Source organism: Perca fluviatilis, chromosome 19 (assembly GCF_010015445.1).
Source record: "Perca fluviatilis chromosome 19, GENO_Pfluv_1.0, whole genome shotgun sequence".
NCBI classification, from domain to species: Eukaryota; Metazoa; Chordata; class Actinopteri; order Perciformes; family Percidae; genus Perca; species Perca fluviatilis.
The window spans coordinates 29,405,575-29,411,575 of NC_053130.1; positions in this window are offsets into that span (position 1 = coordinate 29,405,575).

Genomic DNA, 6,001 nt, shown 5'->3' on the forward strand with positions numbered 1-6,001 from the left:
CATCTGATTGGGCTTTTAGATGTTTAATTAAAGAAAGTCTATGACACATTTTGTTAATTATGGATGGAATTATGGTGAAAATAAGTTATTTCACTTTTGCTGGGGACCTCCTGGAATCCCCTCAAGGACCCCTGGGGTCCCTGGACCCCACTTTGAGAACCATTGCTGCAGACCACTTACTGACCTCAATCAAGCCACTTCCCTCAGAATCAGTCTCTCTCTCTCTCTCTCTCTCTCTCTCTCCCTCCCTCCCTCCCTCAAAATATCTTCCAGTATCCATCTGCTCAATAAATTGAAGGATAACGGTAAAATGCATTAACAGTGACACTATGAAATAAAGTTTTCAGTGACAACATTCTGTGGCGACTGATATTGTTTTTAATACTATAGAGAGAGCATGCTAGACTAATGGCAAAGAATAGAGAACTTTGGATAGATAATTAGTTATTTCTTGTATTTCACTAATTCACTCTAGCTAGGCTATTGTTTAATATAGCAAGCTAAAATATCCCTTTATCTTTACCTCAAGTAAACGTAGCTAAAGTTAAGCAAGTAAAAGTCATTAACAGCAACTTACAATTCCACTCTGTATCACTCACTGTGTGTGCAGTAGCAAGTTCAGACCAAAGAAAGACACCAATGAGACGAGACAGGACGGTGTATCATCTTCATAGCCATCGACTCTTTGTACTTCTGTCTAATTTTCGACTTTCCGGCTTTTTTGTAGCTGGATATATTATTTGTTGTTTCTAAATATGAATTTGGATAACGTTAGCGATAGTGAAATGCTCGCTACAGTTGCATTTTGAGTGATAAATGGCGAAAACAACGTTTTATTTCTCAGATTTACGGTTTTGTTCTAATGGCGCCAGGCACTCTTCTCTTCAGTCACTCTCTACCTCGCTCATCCACATACCGTTACGTGGGCTGGTTGAGCCTCCGTCTCTGCCTTTTCCACCAGCTGACAGTTCGTGAAATATAAATAAAACAGACAGACTGCAGTGCACGACGACACAAACAGATGAATGGTGAAGGAAGATTGATTCAAAGTAGTGAGTGATACAGAGTGCACTGTAAAAAAATAAAATCATTTTTCTTATTATTATTTGGGGGGGGGGGGCTTAGGAACATTTTGGGGCAGCTTCAGCACTCCTAAACTAGGCCTAACGACGTCCCCAAACAGTTGTATTGTACATTACATATTTGTTTCTTTATCTATTGTTTGTTTATTTTATATTAATGTTTCAATTTGTATGTATGTATGCACCAACAACCAAGGCTATTTCATTGTAAGTGTTACTCTGTGCTGTGTGCTTAAAGACACAGGCAGGTTGGAGCAAAGTGGTAACGTGACTGTAAATCCTTTGGATTTCTGGAAACCTTACATTTGTCCATTATTCTTTTGTCTATGGTTTCAAGTCAAAAATGCTTTCTCGGATTACGTGGCAGATGGCTTTGTGTCATGATTATCTGTTCAGCAGTGCTCGCTAGTTTCCTCCATTTTGCATTAACAAAGAGCACATTACTGTAATTGGCTAATGGTTAGAGCAGCAGAAAATGTAGTCTCACTTTGCCAGACCTACCTCCACAGCGCTGCGGTGGAAGGTCTGCCTAGTCCACGAAGCATTCCGGTATGTGAGGAAAAAATTGCTCTGGTTTATTGGCATTTCTTTAAACCAATCACAATCGTCACGGGTGGTGTTCACTGTCAGGTAAATGTAGTAGTATTATATAAATGTAAATGTACAGTATTCTGTGTATGTACTGTAAATCTTTTCTGGTGATGTATAACTGATAATAACAATCTAAATAATGTCCATAGATGCTTTACAAAGTATTTATTGATTTGGTAATCATTAGCATTACTAATAACTAGTAAACATCATATTTACTCATTTCATTGTTAACAGTAACAGTAAAATAGCTAATAACATGAGACCAATAAACTATCAATATACCATTTATTAGTAATGGTTATTATACTATCATTACAAGTATTACTTCACACATCAGATGACCATTACTTAACTGTATTGTGTCCCCTCCAGTGTCATGTTGTGATACTTATTTGCAAAAGATTATTCATGTTAAACAAATGTAAGTATATATTTTGTAGTCGTATTGTGACATGTTATAAAGTGCAGAAACAATGCCTCTGAAAGGAACTATTAACCTCAACTTGTGGTCAAGTCTTATTAAGGAGGAAAAGCTCTTCAGAAACTATCTTAATTGTAAGCAAGTTACAATTCTGTATCTTTAAAAATGAACAATATTTTTGATTTGTTAAATGGTATAATGTTTCCTCATCACTTGTGCCCACTATAACATTGTCATGTTGCCATTTATTTTCTCAGTGTCTGTCTTCGGCAGTTTTCATAGGACCCAAGTATTCTTTTAAATTGAGAACCCATTGTAAGTAAACTGTAATTCTTAAAAAATGGGCTGTAGTCGAGGGCATTCTGGCACACTATGGACCCAATGATGGAATATAATCATTTAAATGTTCTGAAACTTCATCTCCAAACTGAGACTTCACATCTCACTTTGACTGTGTGATAATATCCCTTTAGACATCTCCATGTTCGGCCACTTTATGATGTGTTAATTTGTAGTACTAGTGTGTAATTTGTTACTTTAAAATAAAATTTTTTAAATACAAATCTTTTGATAAACATAAAAAATATGAAGCTCTGCATTAAACAGCCCAACAGCATATAAGGTAGTTCAATTTGGCTTCATTTTGACCAACTACATTAAAGGGAGACACTACAAGCAAAGACATTTGAGTTTTCTATAATATTTCTTCTTTAAGACTAGTGGGAAAAAAAACACCCAAGATACACATTTAGGTGTTTATTTTACTACACTTTCTCTATTTGCACCTGTAAATTCCTCATAAATGAAACCAAAAGTTAGCAGAAGATAATAATTAATTTCCATATTTAAACATAACATTTTTAGAAAACTTTAATTCATCATATATAGATATCATTCATAGCCTGATTTATATTTAAAAACATGGCAATTTTTTTATAGCTGTTGACAATACTTTCTGATTTATGAAGTGATAAAAAGAGCTATCCGAAACCCCCTCTGTAAAAACCTGTGTTCTAATATGTCAACAAAATGAAACAAGAATTTTGATTTCTGTTCTGGAAATGTATGCAAAGTAGCGCACATTTAGCAAGATACTACCTCATTTGCATATTTAACCATAACATTTCATAAAGCTTGTAATAAAAAAAGTGTCTTATTGTAAATAATTAGCTGGGGAAGTTTCATGGTGTCAGGGAACGACCAGGAGACAGACTGGAGTAGTTAAACAGAGCTTTATTTCAATGATCCAAAACTGAGAACAGAGAGAACAGGCAGGAATCCAGCAGCAGAGTAGGTCAGGCTCAGAGCAGCAGGCAGACAACAGGATACAGGACTACAGGTAAGGTAAACTTGGATGAACTAGACATACGTGAGTGGTCAGAGCGTCGTGTAGAAACGAGACTAGACAAAGAGTGTGTGTGGTTGTGCTGCTTATGTAGGTGGTTGTTGATTAGCTGCAGGTGGTGAACTGAGGATATGGCTTGATGAGGTGCAGGTGTGTGTAATTAGTACTGAGGGGACTGGGAGCGACTGATCTGAGTGAGTGATGAGGAGTATGAATCAGTGGGAGGAGTGTGTGCTGGAGAATGAGAGAGAGGAGTGAGTGCCGTTGACGGTGGGACCCTGACACATGGTGATATCTATTGGTTCAAATATTTTCCTATTCACCTGCAGTGTCTCCCCTTAAAATGCTGCTTACATGTTATTAATGCACCAGTCATAATAATATAACTCATTCATAGTAATATAACAATAATAGTAACATCCACAATGAGACCTTTTCCCAAATTATGTATTTTTTACTTTTGATTCTTGAATATAATAATGCTATAAAAAGGTTTTTACAGAGTGGTATTGCTACTTTTACTTGAGTAAAGAGCAAATCTGAATAGTTCTTCCACCACTGACTGTGCACTCAGCATGTTGAACTCTGTGCTGTTATTAAATTCTCTATAAATTATGTTAGAAATGCATACATACATACAAGAACAAAACCGGTTTGTCTTTACTTCATTTTATTATGACAGGTTTTCCAAGCACGGAGATCTGTAGCTTATGTGATATAAATAAACCTAAACCTTAATAAACCTTGCATTATAAATGGATATGTATGTCAGTGGCCTCTGCGGTCTTGTTTTAGGAGCTGGCATGAAGTTTATAGGACCATTTATTTTGGAATCAACTGAGACAGAACAGCTAAAGACATAATTAACATCATCTTATTTATAAACACATTTGAGGGAATCCTTTCCTATTTTGTATCCATAAAGCTCAAACACCGGCATGCTTGTCTGACAGTATAGCAGAGCTTCATTGTCCATACCTTTTCTGTTCCTGTGAAAAGATGTAGGCATGTCTCGTATAGTTTTTTTTACAGTATGCCCTGGATTTCAACACTCACTTTGGCTGCAGGGAATAAATATAAGAACTTGTACATCATGTGAATTAGAAAACATCACCGTTCTTTCACAGTGCAAAGAAAAAATGAGAGAAAAACGGATGAGAACAAAGGGAGAAGCCAGCAGTTTCTACAACCGTGCTCATTCATCAAACTGAATGTAAACAGCCAAGGTCCAGCTAGAGTACAGTAAAACAACCAAGTAACCTAGAGATGTGATGTGAGGTCCTCGCAAAAGGTCATGACGAGTCAAAAAAGTAAAGACTGAACACTTTTTTGTTCAGTCATTTGTTCAGATATTGTTTGCATCCCTGAATATGGCAACAGCCTTATACTGTATGTGAGAAAAAATGCAACCTATATCGAAAAAACAACAACATAAACCTAAAAGAAAAGGGAAACCATTTCTACGCAATTTCAACATGACATCATGACTTTGCGTAAACATACACGCCCACTTTCTTAAGCCAAGTGGCATGTTAGCTGTTAGCATTTTGAGCTATCCGCGTGTATGTATACACTGTATACAGCGGATGTAAACATATCGCGAGAAATCGACGGTTGAGTTTAGGAAATGTGACACGTGTGTTAGGTTTAGGAAAAGAATAACCGGTTGGGTTTAGGAAAAGAAGAAGGTGGTTGGGTTTAGGAAAAGAAGAAAGGGATGGTTGAGTTTACGAGCAGATTTTCGCCCTTTCATACTACTCGCCACAGCGTAAATTCACACACAATCGCAAGGTAATGTAAGTCAATGGAGGCCAAACAGTGTTGATAAACACGCTAAAAAGCGAGTATGCGTCTTGATAACACACCAAAAATGGCATACGAATTGGTGTGTCATACATACGCCACTTCATGAGCTCAGTCTGGCAATTATATTCATATCAAATAACATTTTACATGTTGGACTCCTTGTGTTATTGTTCATTGTCCCTTCTTAAATAAACAAATATATGACAAAGCTGCAGAAATACTGTGCTTATAGAACAACCCTGTCTCCTAGAAATTACATTTATAGAATGTTTATTTGCAGATTGCTTATTCTGACAATGCATTTCATTTGTTATCTGCCAAAACATCTGATCTAGCATTAAAAGACTACAGAATTATTTGTAGTAATGTTTAGCCTCTCACAGCTCTTGGTTTCACAATAGACGTGTTATTACCATTTACTGAAACTACCACCTTTCACAAAGTGCTATTGCTGCCGAAATATAACCACAGACAGGACTCAGGATGGGAACCCTGATGTGTGGTGTCAAAGTCCTCAACTTTGTATAACACTACAGCCCCTGTGAGGTACATAAAGGAAGAAAACACTTGTCTATGAACGTAATGCAGGCAGCATAATTTAGCATTACTCTTGAGTTTCGAAAGCAGCTTACTTTATATCACACTACCTATTTTGCCCACCTTTAAAATTTTGCTTTTTGGGTAATTGATTATGGCTAACACACTGCAAAGAGATAAAGCATTAATCTGATTACTCAATTATGACACCATTTA